Genomic DNA, 22016 nt, shown 5'->3' with positions numbered 1-22016 from the left:
AAACATGTCTTACCTCTACTGCAGCTGAGGCAGATCTGCAGCTGAAGGTCAATTTTAAAAGCTTTCCATTACTAAAAAGGTCAACGCTTCCAGGTGTGAACCACTGCTGTGGTAAAGACGCCAAAACGCAGCAGAAAGCTAAACTGTGTGTTTGTGTGTGTGTGTGTGTGTGTCCTTAGGAACAAACCGTTTGGGTTTGTGCTTAGGGAGCTGAATTTGTTTCTTTTGTAACAAAAAAATGAATGCATATGTGTGTGTTGCTGCCTCAATTATGCATCTATAATATTGTGTGAGTCTATATACACACTCACACATGTATAAGCTACTGTGGCTTATACGTGTGTGAGTGTGTCTCTGACCAGGATGGGAAACTGGCGGAAAAGAATCTTACAAACCCCCAAAAAATCTTCAAATAATGATGAGGAACGATTCAATAGTATACGTTTTCGATTAAAATGTGGGTGAAATATGGAAAACAACCCAACTCACCCTGCCCCTCCCAAAAAAATACAAATAAATAAATAGAAATCCGGAAGATATAAGGGAAATATTGAAAAAAGTAAAATAAAAAAATCTGGGAATATGCCAACCTGCAGTTGCCGAACTGTGAATATACAGGGGTTAAATGTACTGTAGTTTTAAGTTGTAATTAATATCATAATTCACCACTAGGTACAGACATGTCTTAGTTTTTAGTTCTTAGCAATTATACTGGGTCTTATACTGCCCAATACAACATGAGTAGGGCCAAGTTTATTTTTTTTGATTGTTTTGTTTTTTTTTGCATCTTTGTACAGATGGCATTGTACCTACAATTTTGAGTGTGTTTATTTTTTGTGAAACCTGTACAACATGGAATCACAAACTTAATGTTATTGTTCAGCAGTTTTGTGCTGTCCTTAAATGGTCATATTTATTCAAGAGAGTCCTTTAACACTAGGAGAATTTAAAAAAAAGAGTATGTAGCTATTTTGTTGTTTGCATTAAACCCTTTACTGTTGGGTTAAGATCTTTTATTCATGCAGTGAAAAACATCTCATCAAAACTGAAATATAGAAGGGCATGTATTTTGGATGTTTGTCCATAGTTGGTGCATATTTAAAATGGCATTTTTCTCATCCATTTGGCTAGGAGATTGCCTGGCCATGTGTGCCCCCCCCCCCCCCCCCCCCCCAGCTGCATGGATGGAGAATCGTGGCCCCCTTCGTCATTTAAATTGCCCATCCTTGGTTTACATGGGACGTGTTCGGGCTGCTCCCTGCACTACTGTGAGTGGTGGCTAGGGGGTGCACTGTGGACATGATTTGTGTGGAGGCAGAGAGAGAGAGAGAGAGAGAGAGAGAGAGAGAGAGAGAGAGAGAGAGAGAGAGAGAGAGAGAGAGAGAGAGAGAGAGAGAGAGAGAGAGAGAGAGAGAGAGAGAGAGAGAGAGACGGGTGAGGGCTGTGTGATGTGATGGGGTTGAGTTGGGGGGCTTGTAATGTATTCCTGCCTGTGGCTGGGCTGGTCACATGGGGGATAGCAGTCTGTTTAAAACAGCCTCAGCTCGCTCACTCCGAGCAGTGCAAGACACAGAGACAGATGCACACGTTGCCTCCTTCTCTTTCACACAAGCGCTCACACACATGCTCACGTAAGGAGACGGCAACTTTCCTCTATCGGACTGACACAATACACACCCCTTGCTACACTGGAGGAAGAGGATAAGGAGTGACAGATCAGGAAAAGCAGACAATAAAGAGGAGGTTCCCAGTGAGTAGCCAATTGATTCTTTTTTCTTTTTTTTAATTTTAAATAGTCTTTGGATCTCAACTCACTGCTGTGCTTGTTGGTGCTGTCTGACCAGGACCTGACAGAAGCTGAGCGTAGAAAAAAAAACAAAGATTTGCATGAATGGGATTGTGAGAATGAAAGAAAGAAAGCAGCGCAAGCGTGGCATTCAAGATGTGGAGCTGGTGCAACCCTGGGATACATCTCCATCAATCTGTCCCTGCGCCCGTATGAGCTAATGTTGTTAATTAGTAGCGTGCGTTTGGAATGAAAGGAATGCCATTGCACCGAGCCGGACTGGCGTTGCTCCGGACTCTTGTGCCCTCCTGTGTGTGTTTGTGTGTGCGCGCGCGAGCGGGTATGTCTTTTCCCTGTCTTGTTGTGGTTGTTTTATGCATTGATTTGGTCAGGCTGACTTTAAGGTTCGCACTCCTTGACACAGAAACTGTTCTGCCAATTGATGTGGAGATTGAAGGGGATAGACCCAGGATTTCGGGTAGACTTGGCGTCATTCTTCTACCCCGTGGTTCTGTTGAACTCTGTCCCGACTCACTGTCAACTCTTCTTCAGTCTCTCCTTGACAGGCGCTCATCACTCCCTCTCTGTGCTCATGTTTGCTCTATTGACTGATGTTAAACTCTATTCCTCATACGGCATCATCCTCCTTTTGCGAGGACAAAACGGCATCCGGTGTGAAATCTGAAGTTGTATCGCAAGCGAAGGGATTGCAGAGTTATGGGGAGGAAAGGAGGAAAGCGAGAGGGAAGAGTGAGGAATGAGGGAGAAAGTGGAAGGTGGGGAGAAAGGCGGGGGCATTGAAAAGGCTGACACTAGCTCGGACAATTAGCCTGGGGAGTGTGTCCTGGGGTGCTATTCTGAGAGGGGCTTTGGCCCCTGGGTCTTGGGCGCTGGGTCACGGGATGCCTTGACCCCTCCAGTCGACAGCTAGGCATGGGAGCCATTATTATAGCCTGATTGATTAGCACTGAGCGGAAATCCCTTTTCACTTCGGTCCTTGGGAGAAAAAGACGAGCACTTTTTGTCCCTTGTACCGGTACTGCCGCTGGTTTAGTATTAAAAGTGCCTAGAAATGACTTTGGCTCATGGGTCCAGGTACACTGTTGCACATGTACGCTGTTGGACAGGTGTGCATAAATAATTGTTCGAGAACAATCAAACTCACAAGACAGGCAAGTTGCTTTAAAAATTGATGCTGTTTGCTGATGAGGCTTCATACATAAGTTGTGGAGGCAAAAAGCAGAAATGAGGCAATTAAAAAAAGATGTGCAGAAAATGTGAAATCAAACCAAAACTAGTGAGAGGATCAGTTGAGTAGCTGTATTCGCTTTTTTTATGTCTCTCCATCTCCATCTCCTTTCACTGCTTTAATCTTAGCGGTCCCATCTTTCCCTAACCCTCGCTACCCACCTTCCTCCTCTTCCTCCTCCGCCTCTTCTCGAGACTGGGAGTTTAGTGTGGTGTTTAGCCCAGCTCACGGCTGATCAAAGCAGTACGTGTCAGACCAGGCTTAGCCCAGGCACTCCTAATGGAGCACCGTTTTCATGCATTGTTGGTGGTGGGTCAGGAGGGAGACGTGGGAGTTTGGTGGGGGGCAATGCGAGAGGAGGGGGTGCAAAAAAAAAAAATAGAAGGCCAAAAACAAGTGACAGAGGGAGTGGAAGGCATATCGGCCAAATGAGAGCGAAAGAGGTTCAAATAGGAACAAAGCATGATACTAACAAAGCAAACGCTGTGAGGATAAACTGGAATACAGTAAGGACAACAGCAGCATATACAGGCCTAAAATAATGCTAAAAGCAAACAAAAAATACACTGGGTGCCAAAATTCGGCCCCAGAGAGATTAGCTGTGCATTCCTGTTACATTCAACAAATGCATTCAAGTCTGGCTTTAAGGACGAAATATATATAAGAAAGTGCTTCCAACTGAATGCACCCATTTTTTTTAACCTCTTCTTGGACCCTCATCACCAAGACTGCAAAGAATCTCCTGAGATAATCTGGTCATTTTTGACTGGATAGTTTAGGGCGGCACGGGATAGCTCTCACACATGGTTTGGTTTTAGGCTGGGACCAACACCAGACGGGAAGAGGGCTTAGCGTGTGTGTTTGTGTGTGTGTGTGCGTGTCTGTGTGTGTGTCTTCATGTGAGAGAGAGAGTGAGAGAAGAGAAGAGAGTACTCTGCGTGTGTGAGTGTGTGTGTATCCATATACATGCATACTGTTTGTGCATACACACATTAAAAAGGTGTGTTGGCTTGACTCAGTTATACATCCTCTTTCAAATACAGTAGATGCAGCTAAGTCTAGTTTACTTAACATACAGATTCCAGGGAGGACAAGACATGTTTAACTTGTAAAAAACTGACATGGGTGCTCTGTGATAACGGACATTGTGTCAAGGGTTGACAGGGGAAGGAAATCGTCCTCAAGGAAAGCATGACAAGAAAAAGTGACAGTGACTTGCAAAAAAAAAAAAAAAGTACATTGACTCTCTACGAACAAATGGTGCGGTGCTACTCAGTTTATTGTTGACGAGAAGTGGGAAGAGGGTGATTGAAGGTGTTGCTGAGTACCTCAACAGGAGCTAGGAATCAGACGAGCATCTCTACAACACAATTGACGTGTGGTCTGTCAAGGGAGGCAGGGGTGGCAGAGCCTCACCTGGATGTAACCGCACGTCAATTGTAACCGCAGTCCCTGAAAGTGTTCATCCAGTAATGACCACAATTTCTTCATTTAAATTGGTGACTTTGATTATTTTCTGTTCCTAAAAATGAACTAGTTGACAGCAAGCAGCCAGACTCAGATTGTACATCCCCCACAAAAAGCTTAAAATACCACAATGTAGAAGCACAATCTATTCGTAAAATTGCAGCCCGGGTGATTGAAAAGTGCCTATTCACTCTGTCTTCAGGTCTCCATTATTGAATTTTCAGACACTTCCAATATGCATTGTGATTTTCTATAGTCAGGATAATGTACAGTTTTTAATAGTCCCACTATTTTTCCACTATTTTATAATCTTTGAAGTCCCCTTATCGGGTTTGCAAGATAATTTAGGTTGGAAATGGGCAGGATGTCCATTTTCTCATTCATAAGAAAAAAAAAAATTCAATATATAAATAAGATTTGTTATTTGAAATATAAAACACCATCACCGATTTCCTGATTGATAGGTGCTGGTTTGTGGGTGTCTTGTGGCCACCATCTTGAGTTGAGGAATCGTGAATTGGGCAGGTACTTGAATAATAAGCGTGGCGTCGACAATGCAGGGACACCAACTTCAAATCAGCTTTTTTGCAGGCCTTTGCCTTTCAAGGGCTATTAACCGACAAACCAGAGTTGTCAAACTCAAGCCATGTAACAGACAAACTCTGTCCTATGTTATGCGTGATTATCTGGGAGTCAGCTGGAGTCGATACCACAGGGGTGCAAACGCACTCTTCCACCTTTGCGAGTCGAGCAAAATACTAAAAGAAAGAAAACTCCCCGGATGCGCACGGTTAGAACGCGCTTTGCGCTAATCTTGCCCTGGGCATGAAAGTTATTGTTAAGGAAGTAGCTTGTGCTCTCTGCATGGGTGGGAGGGGGGAGGTCTGCTCCAGTCAATATAAGCAGGAACGTACCTAATTGGCTAAAGTCCTTCCATTTGAGATATGTAGACTCATAATACATTGAGTCTTTTTATCTGTTTTGGATTAAATTGATCATATAGAGCCCAACCTTAGGTGAGAGGTAGAGCAAAATGACGCATAGCCGTGTGTAACAAGGAAGAAATAAGAAAAGAAGGAAATCGATTTTGTGTACCTGCTCTTATCCAAGTGTGATGACATGAAAGTGAAATCTTTTGTCTGAAGCAGTGCTCCAAGCAACAGCAAATGTTTGCGCCCATGCTTCCTCACGGCCCTCCCTCGCTTTCTTTTTCCTTTGATATGCAACTTGCTGTTTGCTTTTATCTAAATGGATGGAAGGGTTTCAAAACATCACATGATTTTTGTTCAGATTCGGCCCCAATTAAGCAGCCTCACTTGTATTTCGGAGATGTGCATTGTGTTGTGGTTTCCTCCCATCACCTTGAGCTCATAGGAATGGCTCACACTCGATGTTTAATTCTCACTTTTGAAAATGGAATAGTTAAATATTACTAATATCTCTCAAAGTAATACAATACAATACAATACATGCTGATTTATATAGCGCTTTCACAACAGCGACAGCTGTAACAAAGCGCTTAACAAAACAGTTAACATAAAGTAAAATAATAAAAAATAACATAAAACACGGACAGTCGTACAGTCCTAACCACTTTTCCGTCACACGCTTAGATGTCTCATAAAGACTGGTAAATAATTGAAAAAAAAAACAAACAAAAAACAAAACACTTTTTTTTTGCTTGGATAAAGATCAATTCCGAATACAGAACAATGACATTTAACAGATGACCTATTGGTTTTGATTTTCAGATAATAATTTTTTTTCCCTAAATTTCAAAGAATCACAGTCGTGATTTTGCTAGCTAAAACCACATTTTGAGTAAGCCTGGTTTTGTTAAAGTTTCAATAGCAACTGCAATTGTGGCAGGCTGCCTGTTGAACTGCCTCTGAAAAGAAGTCCGCTTCCTGCCGGCCTATATGTGGTACTCGCTTAGCGGCTAGCTGATAGCCACCAGCCACTCACGCTGGAAACGGGCACTGCATTCTCTAATATTAGCATAAATAATTGTTTTCGGTTTTTGGAATGTTGTTTTTATTGATGTTGGTGGCAACAGTGTGTAAAGCAACTTCATCTGGGCTCCAAAGATCCAGACAGGAATATTAACATTTTGTTGGTGAACAGCCGCCATTCCACCAAATGCTGCCAGAAATAACCTAAAAATAAATGTGTTCCATGGCACTGATGTCCCATGTGACTGTACTTGAGAAGATTGTATTTTAAAGTGGGCCTTGTCACTAAATTAGCGGCATGTATAAGTCATGCTTAGCATTGCTATGGGTAACGTGATGATCTTCGCAAAAAAAGTACATATTTTTGAGCATTTTATTTTAAAATCAAGATAGTCGGATCATTCAAGGACTTATATCACTCCGAATGTGCATTTTCTGGGTCTCTATCTTCTTGTGATTAAGTGTCTGTCACTGCTTTTTTGTCTGTCAAGTGATGCTAATGCAACTTTTGTGCGTATATTTGCTTAGCTCGGCTGTACAGTAATCTCATCGTTAGACATCTGAGCCAGCGTCATTCTTTCCAGCACGGGCGAGAGAAAAACATTAAATGGACTTTTTTCCTTGAACATGACCTCTCACTACTCCTCAGCACCCCATTCTAAGACATAGCATAGCTTCACCAATTATTTTCAAAAACATTTGAACACAGTACTGTCTCAGTTGTACTGAAGTACAACTGAGACAGATCCACAGCAGAGTAAATGCGCCTTCGGGCTGCATTAGTGTATGTTGGGAAGCAAATACTACACATGGCAAGGGAATAAATGATGAAGAAGCAAGCAAGGCATTAGCCATCCATCTATCCCTCCGTGCATTCATTGGCATGGACTAACCTCTTTATGCGTACTTTCATTAGGGAGATGCATCTTGCAACACTAATCGTTTCTCTTTGCATGTTGACCATTACTCATTAGTCCCCTGAATTGTCAAAACATTTGTGAAACACAAATGTAGTTTGTTGTTTGGGCCACAGTTGTGTCAGTCATAACCAGAGAATGGCACTTTTTGAATGCACTAAATGGAGTGAGATTCTTTGTGGTAGCCATTGAGCTGAGCTTTTTTTTCCTTCAACGCCGGAAAAATATAAAGGCTCTGAAAGCTATTTGTGACTTCTTATTAATTTCACAAAACATAAATTAGACCACGGTACAGTACTTTCAAGTTGCACTCAGCCATCCATGTAATTATCAGCTTCTTTGAAAAAAAAGTCACATCTCTAACATCGAAGAATTGCTAATTGTTTGATGTACGGCATACGTATATGAGATCACAGTAATTTCAAGCAGCTCGAGATGGGTTTTATGTTAAAAGTAACGTCATATTATGATGATGATTATTATCTTATGGTCACAGTTGTGGTTTTTCTAGCTCTTCAGTTGGCGACCCAGTTAATCAGATTCAAATTGCATTCACTTTTGATTGGTGCTGAGCGTTGACATCTTAGTCCAGTGATGCAATGTGTGCTTGATGTATTCGTTAAATTCTATTTACCATGCAAACCAGATTATGTCTCATCCAAACAGTATTGCTGAATCTCACTCCAGTGAGAGGCGACATGAGAAGTGGGCTAACCCACACCTTGAACTTTTAACCATACCTGCAAGCTTTAATTAGATTCCACGACTAGAGCTGCATATTCAGCTTTTACAAAAAATAAAAATAAAAAGATGCTCAGAAGACTGCAGACTGCACACCAAGGCCAAGCTGTCCTAATTAGGATCCCCACCAAATTGTGTACCTTTAAAGATGAGGCTGTGCTTGAGATATGGGCCTGTTACTGAAAAATACAATTCATTGAGAACCCCCAAAAAATATTACTTGACATTTTCAATGTCCCGGCCTCCCTCCTTTATTGGATCTGCATCATTGTGTATTCTTTGGTCCAAATAGGACAGCACTTGCGCCATGTGCGCGAGGTTTTCCCAAAATTTGAGTTGCTTATTTTGCTGCCTGGAAGAGATCAATATAAGACAATATAAAGTGAGCATTCTTATTTTTGTAGAGATCTTATTGTTATTATTATTTTTTAATTGTTATTTATTTATTTATATTAAATATGCAATTTTTTTCCATGTTTCATTGAAGAGAAGGACTTGGTGAGACAAATTTGGCATCGGCTGTGGCAGAGATGGCCGGTTGCTTCTTGGTGGAGGGAAAGGTCAAGAGGTCAGGAAGAAATGACAGGTAGAGTTGAGAAAAAGGGGTCATGCACAATGCTCGGCTGAAAGCCGAGAACAAACACTGAACACGTAAGTGGTTTGGCTGAGAGGCTGTTGGCATTTCCGACACAGGTGAAGAGAAGCAAAGTCAACTTCTGAGGGTCATGACGAGGACAACGGCGGAGGCGATTGTGATGTGAGAACACAAGAGATTCAACGATGGAGCCAATCGCAATTTTACTGCAAGGCACGGTAGAGCCTAAGCGGGAGGGAAATACTGTTGCCGAAGACAAAAAAATAAAATAAATCAATAACAGCCAACACTGAATATGAGGTTATTGTCTTTGGTTAATGAGAACATCACGATTTACATAACACAACTGTAAAAGAGAAGCAGAACGCTTCGGTCGAGAATGTTTCCTCTCAGTTGAAATACAAAATGCGTCTTGAAACAAAGCAATGTGACATTCAGCAGATCAAAAAGTCCCACCCTCCTCCACACTTGCACTTCATTACATCGATGTCGTCAGATTGAATGACATTTATCGACATATCCGCCCGTCATGTTTCTTCTCAAAAGATCAACTGAAGGGAAGTAGGGAATTATACACTTGAAGTGGAGAGGCAAGAATGCAGAAGTCTCATTTTCCACACTGAGCGTATTCTGCTCGCTTATTACCGCCAAGCGATGTTATGGTGCCGTTATATTTCTCACCTGTAATGATGCGTGTGTGAAATATCGAGTTCCAGCAAAAGCTCTTCAAAACCCTATTACAAAATTTTGCTTCTTCCAACTGTAATTTGTCCATTTTTTTAATTCAAAAGTTGCCTTTGATCAAGAGCGGGTGTCGAGATTTTTTTTTTCCCCTAGGGGCGAAGATCTTTTAATCTACTTAAATCTCATCTGTAAACACAAATCGATGCACGCTTTTATAATTCCATTATGTCGCACGAGGGGGAAGTGGAAAAAGCATGACAATAGTTTCGGAGCCATGGCCACATTAACACAGAAAAAAAAACCCACAATGCTTCTCCCAAAGTGGATTAAGATGCTGGTTGACTTCCAATTTGTTTTGGATTGAGAAACAATCTTCGGTCGACATGCAAATTTGCAAGAGAGGTCTAACGGCAGCCAAGTGAAAAGGAAAAGCAGAAAGCCGGAGGAGCAGTGTGATAACTTCTTCTGCTTTGTTTGTGGTAGAAATGACTGTCCATCAAGTGCTGTATTTATCACACCAGAAACCTACAATGAGGCACTCCTATAAATCCGGCTATAGCTCGCTAGCTAACTGCACGTTACAACTCTGTGAACCGTCATTTAAGTTCTTCTATACCGGAGGTCCGTATTTGTACACGTTTTCAGCAATTATGTACAAACATATTTCAAAACAAATCTCTGAATTCGCTTTTACGGGGTCTTTACTGATAATAATATATAATAATACATTTTATTTATAAGCGCCTTTCAAGACACCCAAGGACAAGTGTTGTGCTAATGTTAAAGGGATAATTGACTAATTTTGCCATTAGCTCCATTAAAAAGTTCAGTTTGACTGAAATGGGCAACATCCATTGAAGGGTTTTTTTGTTTGGTTTTTTTTGTCTTCCACATACTTGTTGAATTACTTGACTCCAAAGCAAGTTTCAGTTTCTCTACGCATTTTCCCCAAAATTTAGTGTGGAGCCATTTTGTGAAACAGTACGTCAGATTGATTCTTTGTGATAGGATCGGTAAAAGTTAATATTCAGTGTTCCTCATATAATACACGGAGATCGATAGAAAGTATCACGTCCCAAATAAAAGGATGCTGAATGCGGATGCCTGCCTCTTCCTGCTGACCGGATTGACTTACAGGATAACATCCAAATGTCATCATCCACTCCCCACTATACAGTACGTAATAAAAAATATACATTGTTGAAGACTTGTAGTTACTGCAGAGAATGTTTATTATTATTATTATTATTATTTTTGTCACAGTAGTCCATTCATGCACATTTTATCGTCTGTTTCTTTTATCGCGAATGCCCCCGATTAGCATCCATACAGTAAGTGTCAAGGTTTTGCGCTTTATTAGTCCCTTGGGGAGGTACTGTAATTGACACCACCAACAAATATACCCCCCCACACCCCCGCGCTCACTCCTTGCGCATCCCCCTTACCTATCCTCTCAGCATGTCCACATTTATTTTGCAACATTTAACTGACTGTTTCTCCACAGGAGTGTACGGGGGTGTTTTTTTTTCCAACCCACTGTGATAGTTTATTAGCAATGTCTCCTTTGATGGTTACTTTGCACGCTTGATTATGGCTGAAAAGGAGTGGGCCGGGCCCCGGGGTTCAGAGGAAGTCTGTCTAATGATATTAACAACATCCTTTATATGGTAGTCATTGCTTGCAGAGGATGGTGGAAGGGGTAAATAGAAGGGACCAGAAGTGAAGGAAGGAGTTTATAAGGTGATTGTCAAAGAAAAACCCTTGTCACCCTTGTGTGTGATTCATAAGATTGCCCAATCAGAGATGGGATATTTCACCCAATGGCAGTCAGAGTTGCATAAAAGAAGGAGAGTGTTAAGGAATTATTGAAAGGGTTCAAGCACATTATAAACCCCTGCGTGTATAACGGTACAATATTCCTGTGTTAAAGAGGCCACGTAAAACAGGAAACAGTCCAGGGTTGAGGCCATATTATGTAGAGATTGAGCCAGAAGAAAAATAAAGGAAGGAATCAATTGACTGGAGACTGAGTGAAAATAAACGGGACAATTACGAGATATGTCTCACCGTGACAGGAATCAGGAATCACCCTGGGTCTAATTGGAAAAGGTTCGACAATATCTTCACTGAGCTGTCACCCTACCAAATGTCATTTTTTAATAAAAACTTTGCAATGCTGTCACAAATCCCCGAGTCGACCACGCAAGAGGTCCACTTTGGGATCAGCTCTTTATGAATAGTAAATATGTTTCTGAAAAAAGAAACCAAATGTTATAAACATAGTACAGTAAGTCACCATAAACAATTTATGTAACTATAAAATACAATTGCCATAAAAAGGCTTTGGGGCTCTGTATTACACAACACGATCAATAAAATCTGCTTATTTTATATTTACGCGTCGTGTTCTAAGAATGTGCATTTGGCTGATAGTTAGCTGGGATCGGGTACAGCTCATCCCCTGACCTTAACAAGTGGAATAGAAAGTAATGGATTTTCGTTTGTGGTTGCGAGCCTGCAATCATACAAGCTTGTCATTATCCTTTGTAGAACCAAAAGAACAATAACTGAATCCCAATCGATTCTACTTACAACTGCGTTTATTTCAACAAAAGTCACCCCCACACGCAGTCTGATAGGTTTGTCTTGCCATCGAGGGTGCAGTGAGGAAACATGTGGCTCAGCTTTACTTTGACTTAATTCATTGATGATCTTATCGATGAGGGCAACAATAGGATGGCAAATGAAGACGCAACAAATGACAATGTTGTCATCCGTCATTACAAAACCCACAAAGACAAGTAAGCTAACATGACATTGTGGCTAGCAATACAAAAACTGTTTTGGGACCAGAAAAACTAAACAAAAACCCGATGTGATAGCGAACATGTAAGTAGAGCTACAGTAAGCAGCATAACTAAGGCTCGGGATTCATGAAAATGTCCGAACTGTTTGTTCGGTTCACATGTGGGTTTGCATAGTCATGAGAAATACCTCCCACCCATATTTAATAACGAGGTGAAGTGATGTGCACTTTAAAAGTAGCACCTCTGCACCTAAACGATGAATGACAACCACTGAATGCATAAGAAGGGAAGCGGCACGACAAGCAGTCAGTTATGGAAAGGAAAAAAATATATATGGAGACGCTTGGCTGCATAATGAGTGGAAACGAGTCCGTTCTTGAAGATCAGTCAGCAGCATTACACAGGTCTTTTGTTTAGGGTTTTTTTTCCACAGTAACTTGGGACTTGAGAGACTTGAAGGGTACGACTTGAGGCTTGCTTGTGACCTGCAGATACTGGATGTGACTTGCTCCCACCTGTGATAAATCCTTATGTGAACACATTCATTGGAGACACCCGTTAAGTAGCCCTTTGAACTGCATACTCTACGAGCATGTAAAACATGAATGTGGCCTACCTACCACTGCATCAAGATACGGTTCATTACATCACAGCATCATAGATGGTTCAAGAATTGAAACCGACACCTAAGAAGAGATCGTTTTGGCCATTTTAGCATTGATGAGCACATAAGTGCACCTGATTGACCCAATAGTAGTCTTTTGGCAGTACGGCGGTGGTATTGAATTCCCCTTTATGTGTGTCTTCTGAGAGTCATAGTTGATGGCGGGCGTGTTGAATGTTAAACAGGACCGATGCTCAAGTGCTACAAGTGAGCGTTGTCACCTTGAGTAAGCCTCAGTCAACACCCTACAAATCTCAAGGCTTCTACTTTTTTCCTCCCCAAATGTAACTTGACAAGATGCCAAGGACTGCAAATGCTTTGCCTGATATGTGTGTGTGTGTGTGTGTGTGTATACAGGACATGTAAAAATCCTTATTATACACTAAACAGTTGATTTTTTTTTTCTTTTTGAAAATCAAATGGGAACAAATATTTTTCGCATAGAATCCTGTAAGGTAGTACATGCATGAGAGGGAATCTATACATGAGAGGGGAGGGATGAGCAGTTACGCACGGAGCAGTGAGGGAGCAAAACCAAAGAGACACTGAGCCCTGATATTCTTGCTCACAGTTATCATCATCGTCAGAATCTAATATTAGCCCATCAGTTGGAGACTCAGTTCAGTATGAGTGTGGCTCTGGTGACAAGTTGCCACTGTATTCCCATACATTTTAAAACATTAAAAAATTCAACCGTTTCCTAAAGTGCCTCTCCTCAGTAGGGTTGTCAGTGAACTGGAGAATATCCCCGCTGATTTGGGGTAAGCGGGGGTACACGAGACTGATAGCCAGTCAGTCACAGGGATACATACGCTATACAAGCAGTATGTCATTTGACCTTAAGCAACTTGCCTTAAGCGTGGGAGAAAACGTAAGCCGAGTGCCCTTTTCTTCCACCCTTAGTCTTCATTATATTTGTAGAAGCCACATTTAAAATCCAATCGACCTATCAGCTCAGCACCCAGAGGCGGCAGTCAAGCCTGCCTTCTGCCATTTCTCCCTCCAGATGTAACATTTACAGCTCCATCTGTCCTCTGATTGCTTGGTGACTCTCTGCAGTGGTGCACAACCAATGGGTCTCAACCCCCACTTTCATGATACTTTATTTGCTAGTCAAATAAATGTCATTGCGTGTCAGTTATGACAGACGTACTATGTTTCATAGACAAAATGCACAGTAGAGTAACATTATTTTTGTTAGAGTAACATGTGTACTTGTGATTGAGAGTTGGTATGCTCGTATGTGCACGCAACGTGATCAGCCGATTAGATTTCATCATGACGAGGCATGTTGAACAGTCAGTCAAATTCCTGCCGCACATTCAGCTTTCCCATCCCATGACAAATTCCTCCATTCCCTCACAACAAATTCCTAATAAATTATCGGTCAAGGGCATTTTATGGTCCCGCATATTGCTTCTCTTCTAGCTTGGCAAATATTGAATCGCTTCAACATTTGTGTGTGCAAGGTTGGGCAAGAGAGATGAGAGGAAGCTAATCGTGTCAATGATCCTTGCTTTGCCTCCTGTTTGGCAAAGTTTTATTGAAGGACTTTTCTGTTTTTGGTGCCATGCATATGACTGCACACGGTTTGTTTGGTGACATTTCTGGTGGCTTTCAGATGCACTTTTTTTTCGTTGAGAGATGTTCAAGTTTAAATGTAAATGGTGAATGAGGAAATTCCAGAAGACACTCAATTGTGCCATCAATCTATACATCAGCATATGACACCCTGCATTGTCATCAATGCACTGGTGTACTATTGTCTGTTAAGCCAAATTGAGTATTTGGAGGGATATTGCACAAAAAGCATGACTTAGTGAGTGAAAAGGCTGATCAAAGCCAATCAAGAATCACTCCCACCAAATAAATGTCCTTCTTTATGATCAACAATGGATTTATGATACTCATCCATCCCTCATTTCCATACACAGTTATATTTTATCGCTACCCTTGGAACATACACTGCAGTTGACTGCTGACCAGTCGCCAGTGTTCCTGCCTCTCACCCAAAATCAAGTGGCATTGTCTGTGGCCCTCAATAAGAGATGTACAAAATGGATGGATGGATGAATGAATGTCATTGGGGTGGAAAAGGAATATTAGAACTTTTTTTTTAAAATAAAACGATTTGAGTAATGTGCTGACATAGCCTTATTTGGGTGGACTATTCATGTTTAATGGAAAAATCTATTTAAATGTGTGTGTGGGGGGGGGGGGGGTGGGGGGGTTGGATCAACTTTGTGGATTTATGACCTTGTTCTCTGTTTATGCTATGTGATCGGTGTCATGAGGCCATTGAGTTGGCATTTTCATTTGTGAATGTATACGGAACTACTGGTAGCTCAAACAGATGAAATGCTTAAAAGAAAAGTACATATGGGACCGATTAAATGAAAACATATTTCTCCATTACTACAGGCAATTTGTTTTAATTGTAGACTTAAACATAATAAAGCCTCAAATTTCCTTCTTTCATGCAGACCATGACATTTGAGTGTCTGTTAACTAGCTTGGTTATGCTACAACAATCAGGAAACCTAACTTTTAATGCGACAGAGACATATGTCATCTGTCGAGTTGGATTTTACTCTGGTTTGGTAAAAACAATGTGACTTTTCCATCAGGGATTTTCTGTACAGGGCCTCAGATGGGATGGAGCCCTTTCTCTTGCTGTTCCTTCCCTCTGGAATGACCCTCCGTTAAATGTTCGGCAAGGATTTTTTTCTTTTGGTCACGACCCACAGCTCGTGACCATAGGTGAGGGTTGGAATGTAGATCGACCGGTAAATCAAGAGCTTTGCCTCTTGGCTTAGCTCCTTGTTCACCATGATAGACTGATACAAAGCTTGCATCACGGCAGACGCTGCACCTATCGATCTCCACCCCGTCCTGTCCTACCTTGTGAACAAGAGCCCAAGATACTGAAACTCCTGCACTTTCGGTCGGATCTCATCCCCGACCTGGTGACGGCACTCCACCCTTTTTTTTGGACTATTGTTTCAGATTTGGATATTCTGATTTTAGAGCTGGTCCACTGTTCCACAGAGAGGACAAACCCGCACTGCACCTCCTAAACCTGAGGCTCAACTTCTTGACAGACCCTCCTCTCCAGCACCCCTGAATGGACCTTACCAGGGAGGCTGAGGGGTGTGATCCCTCTGTAGTCGGAATACACCCTGCCCCTTTTCAAAAAGAGGGACCACCACCCTGGTCTGCCAGTCTAGAGGCACTCTCTCCGATGACAACTTGATATTGCAGAGGCATGTCAACCAAGACAGCCCCACAACATCAAGAGCCTTGAGGAACTCCGGGCGGATCTCATCCACCCCTGGGGGCTTTGCCACCGAGGAGTTTTTTCACAACATTGGTGACTTCAACCCCACAGATAGGAGAATCCCCAGACTCTGTCCCCAGACGCCTTCCTCTAAGGAAGGCATGTTGTTGGAGTTGATGAGCTCTTCAAAGTGTTCTATCCAGGACTCACAATGTGCCAGGTCGAGATCAGCAGCGCCCCATCGCCATGATACACAGTGTTAATGGTGCACAATTTCTTCATTGTCAAAAGCTGTCCTGTGTCTGGTACCTCACCTAAGACCTGTTTGCCATGGGTGACCCTGCCAGGGGCATAAAGCCCCAGATAAACTTAGCTCCAAGTATCATTGGGACACACAAACCCCTCCACCATGGTGAGGTTTTGGCTCACTGTTGTCGTGTTATTGCTATTTTACACAAAAGATGCTTTGTAAAAGCTGCAGCAGTTGTGACATGCCCGATAAATAAAATGGTATTGTATTGTATAATAAATGAAGCTACTAAGAGAAATTAGTCTGTATGTAACGCAAAGGCAGGTAAGTCTGCCACTAATACAGATACTGAAACAAGTAAACATCACTTTAAAATGTGGTAGTTACTTTTTTATTATTATTAGTCATATTTTTTTAAAGGTGGTATTGTCTTGCTTTACTGTCAGTAAATCTCCTGGGGACGATTTATAATAGCGGTGGCCTTGGTTTGCACTCCATCATGACTGGCTGCAGGGTTGTTAATTAAAATAATCCCAAATTTTCAGTTCAGCAGAAGCATTAACACCAAAGAACACTTTGCGCTGACTTGTCTAAGAACACTGCTGAGTCAGAGTTCATGAGTGGCTTAATTTCATTTATAATTGGCTGTGAGTATAACTTATGGTGGGTACTTTAATTGACATATGTTCTAAATATTAGGATGATGAGTGGTCAAACCTTCTTGCCTTTCTGTTTCTGTCCATCCCCACAGTTTCAGTGTGTCATGAGCTGCAAAATATCTCCTGAGAAATCATTGGTAAATTATTACAATTCTGAGTCAAGTGACTTTTGAATCAGCACATGCAAGAAAGTTTGCATGCGCTGCATACTATTTTTCATGGTTATGAAAAATAGTAAAGGTACCCTGCAGTAAAGTCTATAAGGGAATTTGGTGCATGTCAGTGATTATTTAGCAAAATGTACTGCATAGATAACCTCAGTCAGACAGATTATAAATATTAATACACCAGTAATTCACATTTCCCACTGCACCCAAAGGGCTGCACATAACTTCCATTTATTTTTAATACCCAAAAACATGCTTTATGTTAAAAATACAGCACTCTCATGGGGTTCGTCATTCCCACCAAAAATACAATTTGCACAATACCGTTCACATATTGGTTTAAAATCCCACAGTAGAACCATCTTGCTGACACGAGACCCAAATATATTTTGTGGATCTTGAAGAATGAGTTTGATAATACTAATGTTGTAATTGTATTAAATCTTCCTTTTCTAATTTAGTTGGAAAAAGACAACTCCATCCAATGCAAACTCCATTAGTTATTGCTTGCTGTCTGTTTAAATTAGCACAGATTGTGAAATGTCTAACAGGTTCATCTGGCCTCCTGAAATATGTAGTTAGCTTTAAATAGATTTTCAAGGACATAATGGAGTGTGCTGTTTTTCAATGTCATAATGCTCAACTCCTTGCTCGTACCCTAATCTCATGAGACACAAAAAACAAGGCCTACATGTGAGACACAGGGAGCATTTAATTATTTACATTCGCAGCGGGTGTATGGGCTGGCTGCAATCATGGCCAATCAAATCAGCTCGAACATTTTTTTTAAGCAGAGCATTCCTACCATGAGGTGCTGACAACTTAATTATTGTGAGTCTTGTTTGCAAAAAAAGATGGTATAATGGCCAGGGGGTTGCAGATACTCAGTTTATTCACCATGCCAGTATTATCCATTTGGGGTTAGTTGACTTACATTTTGGTCATGTTATCATAAGTAATCTTCATGAATATTTTCACCCCATCTTAACAAATGTTCACTCTATTTACCGAAGAATATGATCCAAATGAGAAAAGGTAACTTTTGCTACAACAAGATTGGAGCTGGTTTGTCAGGATCTAGCGAGCGAGCACTCACACTTGTGCATTTTACTTCTGTGCTATTCATGCCATGTGTATTTGATGTTCTTTATGATTGGGAGAACATTCAAACTCCACACAGGGAGGCCGGAAATGGAATTGAACCCTTTGCACTGTGAGGTCGATGCGCTAACCACTGGACCACAAAAATGTTGATTTTACTTGATATTGTTGTGATGCGCTAATGACTGGACCACAAAAATGTTGATTTTACTTGATATTGTTGTTTAACACCCATTCATTAAGATGGTCTTCCTAGAGAATGTCTCACAAAAGTGCATATTAAAAAAAAAAAAACAGTGAAAAGTTCTTGTGCCATTTTGAAAAAACATTTCCTGACCATTGTTGAGGTACCATAGACTGAAAATGGGGGCAAATTAAAATAAAAAGAAGAAAATAGAATGCACAGACAATGACTTTGTAGCATCACAAAAGAGACGGTGAGATGACAGACCGCCAGATGGTAATAAGGAAATATTACAGCTGGCAGCCACGCACCAACGTTAATGACACGGGTCATGTCAGGGCCCAGAGAAGAGACTCTGTGTGCCATTTCATCTTCCTGAGGGTGTATGCTCTACATTGGGCATATTTAGCAGCACTAGCAAGGTCAAGAAGCCCACCAACCCCCCTTCCCAATTATCACACTATAACCAAGAGGCAAACTTATTTTTTCAACCTTTCACTGTGCAATAGGAAATGTGTACGTTGGCCGAGGACCGATTTTTCACGGACCAAAAGATCGGGTCACGCTTGGACAAAGCTGCACTAAAGAAACAAAATTTACAGCTAAAATCTGATATATCATCCCAATACTCCCGTGGTGATTGTTAAATAATTTCACAGTCTCTCATGCTGTGTTTGCTTGTGTCTGAGTTCCAGCTGGTGTGGTGGGCGTTTCCCTTCATTGGAGCACCTGTCTCGCGTCATGATGATGCCACGACTTAAGGAATTGTCATTCCGAGCACTCGGATAATTTGCATTGCTCAAGCCGTTGTTTCAAGTGCAATTGTCTAGATCAGGGGTCCTCAACCTTTTTTGCCTTACGGACCAGTTTAATGTCAGAATTTCAGGGACCGATCTTTAAGGGCTGCATAAATACAACTAAATAACAAGAAAGCTGTGGTATTTTCGAAAACATAATAATAAACATGAATCACGACACGAGAAACGTCCTATCTGGCTACAACACTCTCTGGTCGCTCTTGTAATGTTTACACATGGTTCAAACCGTATTTTAAGTAGGACTCCTGACACTCTGTATTAAATGTAACCTTTTTCTTGAAAGTCGTAGGCTCCTCCTCTGTCTCCTGGCTGGGCCTTTCCCCCTTCCCAAAAAACTTTCCAAAGACCTTTGTTTTTTTACTAATTTTGATAGCTCCTGGGTTTCATTTTAGCCCTAACTCACGTGACTGAGAAGCGCGCCTGCGTCAAGAGTGACATACTGGAGATGGATGTAACAGAATTCAGTAATTTTTCAAAATAAAACATCTTTCAGATTCCGATATGAATAAAACGGAAGTAATGCAGGTTATGTATTCTTTCTGTGTGGCCAGGTACCAAATGACCCACGGACCAGTCCGCGGCCCGGGGGTTGGGGACCTCTGCTCTAGATGTTTCATAATTTTGCGATGTAAATTTTATTGCTAATGTTTTTGTATCTATTTATGTATGTAGTGTTTTCGTTCTTACTTTTCTTCACGGTTTTTACAATACGCATTTTGGGTCCTCTTGTCCTTCTGAGACAAGCTATTTCCGTTATTTCCTTGCCTTTTGCAAGCGCTTTTTGGTCCTCTCATTTCATCCTGGTTTATTGTACCAACGTCGTTATTTGTACTTTGTCGGCCTGGCGCCTTTTTCTGTAAATAAATAATTTTGTTAAAACCTTTTATCTGAGTTTACGTTTGTAGGGTCCGATTCTGTCCGGATATCCTGACAAAGTCATTGGTTCAGTGATGCGATCCCTTCTGTCTTATCACTCTCAGAGGTCTCCATGAAATATTCTGACCAAGCTCCTACAGGAACACATAATGAGAAACCACTCAGCCATGACTCTGACACAAGAGCATTTCGCCTATCTGTTTGGACAAGCCATGCTGAAGGAGGGGTGGGAGGGTCAGCTGTAAAACATCTTTATGGTCATGATGCTACACTAACCTGAAATGTTCCTGATTACATTTCGACAGCTATGAGGAAAATGAGTGGGAGAGGGAAAAGTGAGTTGAGACGGCAAGATGGATATATTGATAAAGGGAGCTAAAGTGTGGGACAAAGAAAGGATATTTTATCTTATCTTAAAGAGGGAGGACAAACTGAAACTGGAAACGAGAAGTTATGACTCGCCTCTAATTCAGATCGTTTTCAATGACCGGAACTAAAAATCATCATTCATCTCCAGTACATGACACCGCAATTATTTCCTCATCTCCTAAAGATGTTATGCTTAAAAGAAGGAACAAATAAATGGAAATTATGTTAGCAAATATGGCTTTATTTTATTTATTTAAAACCACCGTGGGATAAAGGTGAAAAGTAGGACAAGTAGAACATTTTCCAAGTGTTGACCATTTGACTTGTGTCAATTGTTCTCTCAAGCATCAGAATATCTTTCGATGTGACTTCTTCTCACTTCAGGGGTCTCGTGTGACTTTGTTGACTTTGTCCCTGCATAGCTTCATGATGTTGTCGTGGTGTAACTAGCTCGTTATTGTGCTGACGGCCTGTATTAGTGAAGGACAGCGAAGCCTTGGGGACAGTTTCATTACCGCATGCCCTTGGTGCTTTGTGAAGGTTCGCATACGATGCCGCAAAAACAAACACAGCCGTGTACCCAATCGTATATTCTCCCATATACTTGGCATACATTGCCCATACTTTCTTTTTTTATGATACCGCCTTTCAGATAAATGCGGGACCAGCAGCCAAGGCTGATAATTATCGTTTATGGTTTTAGATGGCCATTGAATCGTTAGATTGCCTCTCATTGCCTTCACGTCAAGAAACCAGGGAATAAAAATCCAATCTATGTCTTGGACCCCAGACTCACGGCCAAAGTAATGAAGGTGGATTATAATGGCAATTGGTTTTATATTATAAATGTTACAGTGCTCATCTTCTGGGGGAGAGGGATATATATATATATATATATATATATATATATATATATATATATGATTCCAGTTCTTTTGCAAAGATTCCAAATATCCAGCATCAATGTGTGTGTTCATTGACTCAAACAGATTGCTCTTGCGCTGTTGGCGACAAGCATTAAAGTGGCATTTAAAAGAAGGCTCTGTGCTTTAAGCTGTTCTGATTGTGTTGTCTATGGAACATTTGAGAGAGCAGAGCACTGCACTGAAGTTTGAAGAGATGAAGAAGTAACGCATGACTTTGTTCCTTGAAAATAAATTGACGCCGCCAATCTTTTTGGATAAGCCAACCACTTCGTTGAAGTTATGTTTTGTTTTGTTATTTGTCTGCAGGGCTGAGAAATTGGGTGTACGTGCCCATCACATATAATATGGCATTTAAAACTTGGAAAAAGCATCTTGAGTAAAAGTCAGACTTGAGTCTCGAATTTCAGAAATGACACTGTATCCGGTAAATTAATCTGTATGCATATATTCCAAAGGCATGGATAATTACTGTAGCTTCCGCATCTGCCTGTACGAGCAATCAACGTTTTTTTTGCAATCCGTAAACA

At 41.3% G+C, this 22016-nt stretch overlaps 1 protein-coding gene across 2 annotated transcripts in view; it reads left to right on the top strand.

Moving 5' to 3' along the window:
• The first annotated feature begins 1494 nt into the window (after positions 1-1494).
• The window catches only part of cntfr (ciliary neurotrophic factor receptor), a 184445-nt gene continuing 163923 nt past the window's right edge, over positions 1495-22016 (top strand). For both annotated transcript variants that reach the window (XM_052050301.1, XM_052050302.1), the window contains exon 1: positions 1495-1750. The gene's annotated coding sequence lies outside the window, so the exon portion shown is untranslated. The remainder of the gene's footprint in view (positions 1751-22016) is intronic.

This window comes from Hippocampus zosterae, chromosome 18 (genome assembly GCF_025434085.1).
Source record: "Hippocampus zosterae strain Florida chromosome 18, ASM2543408v3, whole genome shotgun sequence".
Taxonomy (NCBI): Eukaryota; Metazoa; Chordata; class Actinopteri; order Syngnathiformes; family Syngnathidae; genus Hippocampus; species Hippocampus zosterae.
Note: the sequence above shows the minus strand (reverse complement) of the source record. Positions and strands in the feature narration are given on the sequence as shown.